Source organism: Alligator mississippiensis, chromosome 4 (assembly GCF_030867095.1).
Source record: "Alligator mississippiensis isolate rAllMis1 chromosome 4, rAllMis1, whole genome shotgun sequence".
NCBI classification, from domain to species: Eukaryota; Metazoa; Chordata; order Crocodylia; family Alligatoridae; genus Alligator; species Alligator mississippiensis.
Genome location: NC_081827.1, coordinates 103,264,383 through 103,275,318, shown reverse-complemented (window position 1 = coordinate 103,275,318; position 10,936 = coordinate 103,264,383). Strand labels below are relative to the sequence as shown.

Genomic DNA, 10,936 nt, shown 5'->3' with positions numbered 1-10,936 from the left:
TAAAGTGTTTATCAGCCCATCCAGAAAACAGAAGCCTCTTTTATTAGTTCAAGCTCTTCTTTTAGCTCCAAAAAGCCCGAAGCAAACACTGTTCTGTCTGCCTTTGTCCTGTCTGCCTTACACAGACACCTCTCAGCATTGGCACACCACATGTCGGCTATGGTCTGTGTTATGGAAGAGGGGAGGTGGGGAATCCCTGCTTGAGCAGGGAGTGGTGGGGGCAGACAGGGGAAAGCCAGGTAGACGCTGGTGTGCCTTCAGTCTCTGCTGGAGCTCCAGTCAGGGAGCAGAGGGACGGGGCCAGCCCTGTTCTGGAGCAGAGCCCCACCTACGCTGCAAAGCATCTGGGATGCTGGGGGACTGTGGTTTAAGTTAAACCAGGAAGGGGTCTGGGACAGACATTGCATAAACTAGTTTGACCCAAATCAGTTAAGTTTGATATTACATTCAGTCAGGTTTATCTCAAACTGGTTTCAGCCATTTTCAAACTGGTTTATGTGTACTGAACATCTGTTCTGTTACAGGTTTAAACCAGTTTCTAATCACTTAAACTGGTTAATGTGTAATGTCTGTCCCTAGTCCAGATGCTTCCATATCCTTTGGTGGGCATCCTATGTGCAGACCCAAGCCCAAAAGCTTGGGGTTTGGATACCCCCATATTTGACTTGCCTTTGGCCAGATGGCCACAGGAACAAGCTAGGGAGGAGGCTTGCTGAGTGTTTATTTGGTGGGTTGTGCGTGTTGGGCATGTGCTCTGAGCAGTTGGAACTGCCACTAACTGAGTGATTGCTGCCTGTGTTTGATAAAAGCCCTAATGAAGAGGTGGAGCCTGCCCAGGCCCAGAAGGGTATAAAAAGAGACTCCCCAAGCAACTAGGGGGTGAGCAAACAGGGGAGCAAACAGGGACGGGAGGCTACCCCTATTTGAAGGGGAGCCTTTAAGCTTGGTGAAAGGAAGTGTATTGAGTGTATTGTTAAGGATAACAAAAAATTGTTTTTTAGATATATAGGGAGTAAAAGGAAGGCCCAGAGTGCAATAGGACCTCTACTAAATGGGCATAAGCAACTGGTGACGGACAGGGGGGACAAGGCTGAACTCCTCAATGAGTTCTTTGCCTCGGTGTTCCTAAGCGAGGGGCAAGACAAGTCTCTCACTGGGATTGTAGAGAGGCAGCAGCAGGGTGCCAGACAACCAAGCGTAGACCCTGAGATGGTGCAGAGGCACTTGGAGGAACTGGATGCATTTAAGTCAGCAGGCCCGGATGAGCTCCATCTGAGGGTACTGAAGGCACTGGCTGGCGTCATTGCACAGCCACTGGTGGGAATATTTGAACACTCATGGCGCACGGGCCAGGTCCCGGAGGACTGGAAAAGGGCCAATGTGGTCCCCATTTTCAAGAAGGGGAGGAAGGAGGACCCAGGCAACTATAGGCCAGTCAGTCTCACCTCCATCCTTGGCAAAGTCTTTGAAAAAATTATAAAAGTTCACATTTGTGAAAGCCTGGCAGGAAAAATTATGCTGAGGGGAAACCAGCATGGGTTCGTAGCAGATAGATCATGCCTGACTAATCTAGTCTTTTTCTAAGACCAGGTTACAAAACACCTGGACGCAGGAGTAGGGGTTGATGTCATTTACTTAGACTTCAGGAAGGCCTTCGATATGGTATCCCACCTCATACTGGTGAACAAGTTAAGAGGCTGTGACTTGGATGACTACACAGTCCGGTGGGTGGCGAATTGGCTAGAGGGTCGCACCCAGAGAGTCGTGGTGGATGGGTCGGTATCGACCTGGAAGGGTGTGGGCAGTGGGGTCCCGCAGGGCTCGGTCCTTGGACCGATACTCTTCAATGTCTTCATCAGCGACTTGGATGAGGGAGTGAAGTGTACTCTGTCCAAGTTTGCGGATGACACAAAACTGTGGGGAGAAGTGGACACGCCGGGGGGCAGGGAACAACTACAAGCAGACCTGGACAGGTTGGACAAGTGGGCAGAAAACAACAGAAAGCAGTTCAACAAGGAGAAATGCAAAGTGCTGCACCTAGGGAGCAAAAATGTCCAGCATACCTACTGCCTAGGAAATGACCTGCTTGGTGGCACGGAAGTGGAAAGGGATCTTGGAGTCCTCATGGACTCCAAGATGAACATGAGTCGTCAGTATGACGAAGTCATCAGGAAAGCTAATGGCACTTTATCGTGCATCAGCAGATGCATGAGGAACAGAACCAAGGAGGTGATACTTCCCCTCTATCGGGCACTGGTCAGACCACAGTTGGAGTACTGTGTGCAATTTTGGGCGCCGCACTTCAAGAGGGATGTGGATTACCTGGAGAGGGTCCAGAGAAGGGCCACTCGTATGGTTAAGGGCTTGCAGGCCAAGCCCTACGAGGAGAGACTAGAGAAACTGGACCTCTTCAGCCTCCGAAAGAGAAGGTTGAGAGGCGACCTTGTGGCTGCCTATAAGTTCATCATGGGGGTACAGAAGGGAATTGGTGAGGTTTTATTCACCAAGGCGCCCCTGGGGGTTACAAGAAATAATGGCCACAAGCTAGCAGAGAGCAGATTTAGACTGGACATTAGGAAGAACTTCTTCACAGTTAGAGTGGCCAAAGTCTGGAATGGGCTCCCAAGGGAGGTGGTGCTCTCCCCTACCCTGGGGGTCTTCAAGAGGAGGTTAGATAGGCATCTAGCTGGGGTCATCTGAACCCAGCACTCTTTCCTGCCTATGCAGGGGGTTGGACTCGATGATCTATTGAGGTCCCTTCCAACCCTAACATCTATGAATCTATGAAGGGTGTCCCATTACACTTGGATGCCTCTGCACAGTCTTCAGTAGAATGGCAGAACTCCTTTGCAGAGTCAACTCTCACAATATTAGAGTGAATCTTCTCATTTTGTAGCGTCTCTAGGTGTTCAAGTCCATGAAAATCTATTAATGCATCTACTTTTGTAACACACCCTTAGTATCATGTCACATGAAACCAGTAAGCAGGAGAAGGACTCACTGGCTTTCTGCATTAAAAGTTTTTCAGGGACTTGAGCAGGGTGAAATAGAATTGCATGTAGGTGCCAAAGTTCACTGATGGATGAAATAGAAGCTGGCCCCAAATGTTCTGCACGTCCTGTCTTCTCAGCTCCAGAATGGAGAAGGTCCAGGGCTCGCGTTGTAAATCAGATCTTTCTTTTCTGACTGCTGTCTTTTTTGGCCAGGTCAGTAGCTCCTGCTCCTCAGCTCATCTTTTCTCTATCCTGATTCCCCACCTTGGGCTAGCTTCTTCATCCCACTGTCTCTCTCCTTAGCCAGCAAGCCACTTCTTTGTGCGTGGCCAGCATGCAGCTGCAGGTTCCCCTATAGCTTGCCTGGGGCAGCTGCAGCTGCAGCTGCTAAACATATGCCTGTGGGTCATCTGTGTCCTAGGGTCTCTCTGCATAACTGTTTCTGCTTTCCCTCACCCATGCTGTTCTGCCATCACCTACTTGGCTGCTTCTCAAGACAATGTTCCACAATCCCTGTGCCTTAGGTCTGGTCTTGTGGAATTGTTGGCTGCTGTGACCCTGGGGATCCTATGACTTTAAGGGACATGCCATTAAGTACTAGGCTTAATAATTATAATTATTATTTATTTTGGGTTAGCTCCTACTGACTGTAGTCAGGGCAGGGCCCTCACTGTGCTGGTCAGGGTACAGTCAAATGAGATGCAGTCCTGGCACTGAAACACTTATTCTGTAACTTAAGGAACCACTTTGGAAATGGGTTGGTGCCACAATTATTAAGAGTAAGCAGGGGGAGTTGAGTTCTGCTAATGGGGATGCTGTTTTTTTAAGTCCTGTTCGTAAGGTATGGAGTCACAGGCCTATTTTTGCAATACCCGTAAAAGGTATTTTCATTCAGTAAAGAAGGAAATAGTTTGCTGCATTCCTTTTCCATGATTTTGCTTGGAGAAACCTTGCATTTGTTACAATGCTTCATTTACAGATTAACTATCTTTCCACAATATTTGTGATCACCTGCTGCAAAATGGAAATCACAGACATTTTGCTAAATAAACGGCAAGGTTCTATAATTACTGTGACTTCTTTCAGTGCCTGTGCATCCTCTGCTCAAACTTCCTTCAGCAATGCTTAGGGAAGTATGACAGAGATCTTTGTGCCTCTGCTTCAAGTAGTGGGGGCTAAAGGGAGGGGGCTTTTTTCTCTTTGTTTAGCAGGGAAAGAACACCATTTTCGCACATCTGTGCTAAATCAAGTACTGTTCTTTTCACTTGTGACATTAATGCAGTAGGTGTTGAACCCGAAGTGCAGCCCTGGAAAAGGCCTTTTGATGAATTCATTACTCTTAATACAGGAAAAGCAAGATAACAACAGAATGACACAATCCTTACTCCAGGCTGTGTATCTACCATCTCTTCATCTTTTGTCTGATACTGTATTCAAAGATTTATGAAGCAAAATTCCAAAACAGTGATGAAACTGCCAGAGGAGGAAAAACACCATGTTGCCTTAAACACTGAATATAAAAAATGCTGGAAATTTCCCAGCCATTGCTGGGTTGGATCATGGATCTGTGCAGGAGTGGGCTACCCTTATATTCAGCGAGGTCTAGCGTTGCCTTTGGAACAAAAATAAACAGTTTGGATTTAAAAAATACTAGCAAGACGTTACAATTGTGACTGTGATTTGCACACAAAGGGGTCACATTTAGTTTTTGAAAACCTACTTTGACATCTGTTGGGTGGCCTGTGTGAAGTGAATCATGGTGCAAAATAAAGATAGGTTTGTTGTGCGATTGGCCTCCTGAAGGTGCTCTACAGCCATGCCATGACTGTAACAGAGCATAGGTTGTACCTGTCACTTTAAGGGGTCTAAGCAGGTTGTGGAGCAGCGGGCAGGTGTAGTACAGCCTGACGAGCCAGTCACATGACTGAGGGAGGGCTCTTGGATTGGAGGTTGGGGGCTGAGAAGCCTCCATATAAACCCAGGCCCTCAGTAGTGAGCTGGCAATTGCTGCATGAAGCTGGGGCTGCTGCTCCCAGGATACCTGGTGGTTCAGGGTAGGAGCTATGGGGATGGAGGAGGTTCCTGGTCCTGAGGCATGACTTAAAACTACACCTTGCTGGGGAGGATGGTGTGCTGGGGCTGCCTGTGGCAGGGCAGTCCTCAGGAAATGCCACACCTATGCCTCCCCAGTGAGTATGGGGCACCAGAAAACCTCAGCCCCTGCCACCTTGTGGGTGACCCTGTGCAGGGGAAAGGACAGGGAAGCACACCCTGAAGAAAGAGCACAGGGCCCAGGCTCATTGAGAGACGCCTGAGGTGGGGCCCAGGCTAGAAAAGGGGGCCTGAGAGAGGGCCCAGGATCACAGAGTAGCCTGAGGTCCAAAGTGGGGTGGGATGAATGAGTGGATGAGGCCCCAGTGCAGGGGCATGGGGGGGACCCAGGGGTCCAGAGTAGGGCAGGGAGCCCAAGAGCAAGTAAGGAGCTAGGAGCCCAGAGTCTGTAGGAATTGAGGCCCCAGTGTGGGTGGCATGAGCCCCAAGTGAGTCTGAGAGTGCCTGAGGCCAAGTTTAGGATGGGTGAGGCTGTGTGTGGCCCAGTTATGGGGCTGAGGGAGTTTGTGGATATGGATGCCAGATGCGAAGCATGGGCACAGTATAAGGGGAGGTTCAGAGCTGTGTATGTACCTTTGGCATCAGGGCAATTAAATGGGAAGCCTCCTGCCTGATAAATAACTACTTCTAATTGGTAAGATCAAAAGTGTAGCAGGTGGGTGGATTGTCCTAAACAACTGGGTGGGCCAATGTATGGACTGGTGCTGGGAAGGCTCACTTGTTACAATGAGATCCATGCGTGGCTGCAGAATCCTTTTAAAGTGGCTGATCGCATGATAAATTAACCCTCATCAAATGAAGGATCAGATGAAGATGCTCCACTTCCAAGCACTTTCGGGAACTTGTGTTCCCTAGGCTTAATCTGTCGAGTGATCGGGGCTGGACTGATATAGCCCAGATCCAGTGCTGTCTGCAGGAAGGGAGGGAAAATAAGGGAGGGGAAATGAATGGCTGGGGTTTGCCAGGCCTGAGTTGCAGGAGGGGGGTGGGTGGATTGGAGTCCCCCCACCTCATAGCCCCCCTCCAGCATCACCCTCACACCCACCTAAGACTGGCCAAACCCCAGCCACAGCTTGCTCCCTCTCCCCCATCCCCTTTCCCTTTCTGTAGACAGCCATGGAGCTGGGAGGAGGCAGGGGTAGGGGAGAGAGGCCGGAGGCAGGCTCCTGGGCTTCCGCAGGCAGGCTCAGTCCCAACAACAGGCAAATGTCTGTAGGGTCGGGGGTGGGGTGGTGCTCTAACTCATGGCGCTTAATGTAAAGCTCTCAGTTGATCTGTTTTCTCATGGATGAATGTTCACAACATAAAACAACACAACCACAAATGAGACTTGTCTGCAGTTTCAGCAGAGAAGCTACATATCAGATGGTTTGGGAAGGTTTGTTTCTCATAAGATGGCTTCTGGATGCCATGGTAGGACAGGAAAAAGCAATCTGTCCTTCACTGGCTGGACTGCACCTGTCTGATGGGTAAATAGAGGATTTCTGTGTGTGATGTCTTCAGTCTGCCACTTTTCCCCATCAGGCAAATAATTTCAAATACAGCTCAGAGCTTCATCAGTAGGCTACATCTCTTGTCATTTTCTCTTTTTCTGCCTTTGGTTATTATGATAATATTTTACATTTAAGAATTGCCTTTCATCCTAAAGTGCCTGACAAACACTGGGCCAAATCTTAGCAGCTGATAGGCATATTACCCTAGTGGGAAGAACCTCTGTGTTGGCCTGGTGGATCCTCAGCATAATTGAGCCAGTGGTGTGGGAGAAAACATGTGGCTGTCCCCTGCATGACTTATTATTCTTACCCCGCAGCTCCCACAGGGATGATGGAGCCACAGTGTCCTGAAGAGTGACAATGGGCTGGGGGAGTAGGAGGTCGTGCCGAGGGGATGGGTTCAGCCAAAGCACTCAAAAGACCAGTTGCTGGGAGGGTGTGAAGGACCTTTGCTGTCTTCTTGCTTCAACACTTCCAGGCCAGTCAGCTCTCATCCCCAGATGACAGGCCTCATTTGTTGTCCTTGCTGTTTCCTAAGCTGAGCTCTTTGGCTGTCGGTCATTGAGAAAGATGCAACCATCTCTACAGGGATATTGTGGGGGGCAGCACCTCCTTACATAACTCCCCCGTGACTTTCAGTCAGTAGACAGGAGAACCAGGAGAACTCCTGTCCTCTCATTAGACTGGAGAACAAGGAAGGTAAAACGTTGAGGTGCACCATGGGAGGCTGCTGAATACCTGTTTCTCACTTATGCTGAAGCAAACCAACTCACACTGTGAGCTGGAAGCCTTGCCAGGCTGCAAAGCAGTGGCTGGGTTCTCTGTTTGCTGAAGAGCAAACTGCAAACGGACTTCGGTAATGATATCAGGAGCTAGTGACAAGTGCTGCACTGCAGCTACCTCTGGTGTGGAGAGGGATATTGGAAGACCAGCACTCAAATACAGGAAAACGAAATAATATTTTAGGAAGGAGTCAGAGCATATGAATACAATTGTCCACATTTAAATAAGAGCTGGACACCAAGGTTAATATCCCTGCTTTAGGAAAAGAAAGCAATGAGATCTGTAATGATTATGCAGCCTGGGGACCTGACCTCCAGTTTATATTTCAGCCAAGAATGGCCAGCCATAGAACACTTTACCCAAGAGGCATCCATACAGCTGAACCAAGGGAGCAGGCAGTCATATGCCATGCCTATGCCTTTCCCCCAAGCTCCACAGGCAGGCAATCAGGATATGCTGATAGAAACTTTCAGCCTAAAGTACAATCAGGAGCCACTCAACTCAATGCCACCTTAAAGCTCCCTTAAAAATGCAAAGCATTCCAGTCATTTTAATTACTGTGCATTTCATAAGCCAGAAATCTCATACAAAGAAACAACAGAAAAGTGATTTTCAGTCCCTCTTGCTCTCTCCCCTGCTTAGTGCCAGGCTCCAGCGCTCTGGGAACTCTAGCTCTTATTACCATTTGAAGTACTTCATCTATTTGAAATCTCTTTCTTCAGTCATTTCAAGCTATTGATGCAGTTCAGAGTTGTTTAAAAAACCCCCCACACTTCAGTTTGGAAATGGCCCCAGCAGCATAAAAGCAAAGCAAGAGAAATGGAAATCCTTCTTATACACAAAAAATGGAGTAAATTAATTGCTCAGAAAAATGAGTTTTCAACAGCACTGCCTATAGTTAGGCAGAGACAGGTAGGGCTTAGCAAACCCCCTCACTATGTCCCCCTTCCCTTTCTATCTCCCCAGCTTTTTCACACACACACATAACCTTTGTCAGAACACCTTATCACAGCCCCCTCCCCTTTTATTGTTTACAGCGCTCTCTGCCCTTAGTCTAGCTCAATCTACTTCAGTGCATGCTTACCATTACAAATACAAATAGTTCTCTATTAACTTCAATAGAACACCCATGCTTAAAGTTAAGCATGTTCCATAGCTGTTTGCTGGATCATGGCCAAAGGGCTCAGCACTGAGCAGCATGGAGCCCCCATTTCAGTACTATAAAGCTGTTGAAAGACATTTCCTTATTGCTTCCCATAGCTGATGCAGATTACAGCCAGTGTGACTTGAGTAGGTTAACAAGGTTTTTTGGGTAGATGTGATATCTTTCCTTAGACCAACTAAAAAGTTGGAAAAAAGTTTTTTGCAAGCTTTTGGGCACAAACAGCCTTGGTCAGGCATAGGGAGACTCTGCTGGTGTTATGTGTTCTCCAAGGTAGAAAAGAAGCAAATTTACAACAAGGATGTCTGTGAAAATGCAAATGAGTGGAAGTTAGGAAGACAATGGATAGAGATAGGAGGGGAGACGAGGAAAGGGAGGGACATGTGTGAAGGAATGCAAGTGGTCAGCTGGAGGCAGGCATGTCAGTTGTTAGGCAGGTTGTAATGTGTCATAAATCCAATGTCTATATTAAGTCCATGATTTTTTGTATCCAGTCAATTTATGAAGTGAACTTCGTGGGCTTATGTACGAAAGGTGTTTTGTAAATTCCTTTTGTGGATTAGAACTGAGAGATCAGAGAGGGAGTGATTGTCTTGTGAGAAGTGGGCACCCACAGGTAATTGGATATTTTTGGATTTGATGGATTTTCGGTGTGTATTCATTCTGGTACACAATTGTTGCTTGGTTTCTCTTACATATTTTTCATCAGGGCATTTGATGCATTGGATGAGATATATTACATTTCTGGAGGTGCAGGTGTAAGACCCAAGAATGGTGATGGTTCTTGGGGTATGGCTATTGTGGGACTGGCAGAGATGGTTTTACATTTCTTGTTCTGACATGGTCTAGATCCATTTGGTGTGGTTTGGGTCATAGGAAGTTTGCTTCTGGTGATGAGGTTAGCAAGGTTCGGTGCTTGTTTAAAAGCTAGGATGCGTGTTTCTGGAAAGTAGGTTGTGTTTTTTTTAATCCTACAGTCCCTATTGTGCAATATTGCTAATATGACATAGTGACTGCATTTCACCCTCAGATCAGGTGTTCCCCATATACACAATCTGTAAAGAACAGTAGGCTCTTTCAGAATGTAGTATAGAAATATCAGAACTGATTACTATTATATTGTTTATGTGTAATCTGAAGCTTGAGGACAGGTTAGACTCTTATCTACATCTGACTTGCAGACAGGAAGGGTGTATGAGTCCTCTACAACAGGGGTGGGCCAAATGCAGCCCGTGGGCCAAATGCGGCCTACCAGGCCATTTTATCCAGCCCGTGGGGCCCCTAAAAAAATTAGAAAATTAATATTTATCTGCTCCTGGCTACCCGTCATGCGGCCCTCAATGGCTTGCCAAAACTCAGTAAGTGACCCTCTACCCAAAATAATTGCCCACCCCTGCTCTATAACCTCAGAGAGCCAAATCAAATTAAAATTTTGTATGTATATATAGTGTCACAGGGAGACAAGATGAAAGGAGTGGAGACCCTGTCCCCAAGGGCAGAGCAGCAGGGGGAAAACCTTGCATTCCCAGGGAAACGGCCCAGAAAGCCCCATGACCCTGGGAAACTTACCTGACACAGACACGGTGGCAAGAAGCAGAGAACCACAGGCAGAGCCACCCCCACATTTCATCAGCTGCTTATCAGTGTGGCTGGGGGCAGTGTGGGGAGATGATGTCATCAAGAAGCACTGGCAGTCAGCTACAAAAGCTGGCTGCCGGGTAGAAGCAGGGAGCAACAGCCCGGAGGCAACTGTATGCTCCCAGCCAGCAGACCTGGTTGTACCTCAAGCCAGGGACTCTGGGTAGAGTCCTGAAGAGGAGCCAGCCTCCTTGAGCAGTGATGCCCAACACCGTATGAGGAAAGGACACCAAGGTACTAGTGTTGCAACAATACACAGGGACACATGAGTAGGGAGGACAAACCTCTACCTCCCTGATTCTTTTCATTTCTTTTTTTTTGTGATTTTGTACTACTCCTGGGGCCAGAGACTGAGGCCACATTTAGGGATATTATTCCCAGGGCTGGCGGAACCAGGAGCCCTCAGGGACTCTGGGATAGAAGACCAGAGCAGGTGGACTGGCTTGCCCATCTGACCCAAGAAATATGGCTGTAAGGAAGAAGATTGTTCTCTTGTATCCTTGTAACATTCTTCTATAGGCAGAGTATAACAGGAAGATTGGTCAGCCTGTGACCAGTGTACACATAGACACTGCATTTAATAAAAACCCTTAGAAGTCTGATCGGGGTGATGACGCACATACCCATGTCCAAGAGAACTCTAGTTATCAAGCATATGGAGACTATCAGGTTGGCGTATTGAAGGGGTATAGGGGAGGTGGAGCTCCAAGGACGTCTGCATGTGACACCTCCAAGCAAGTCCAAGACAGACAGGA

The 10,936-nt window shown here is 47.7% G+C and overlaps 1 protein-coding gene across 2 annotated transcripts in view; it reads right to left on the bottom strand.

The window, feature by feature from the left end:
- Positions 1–10,936, bottom strand: part of SYN3 (synapsin III) — a 377,511-nt gene that overhangs the window by 119,991 nt on the left and 246,584 nt on the right. The gene's annotated exons all lie outside the window — the stretch shown is intronic.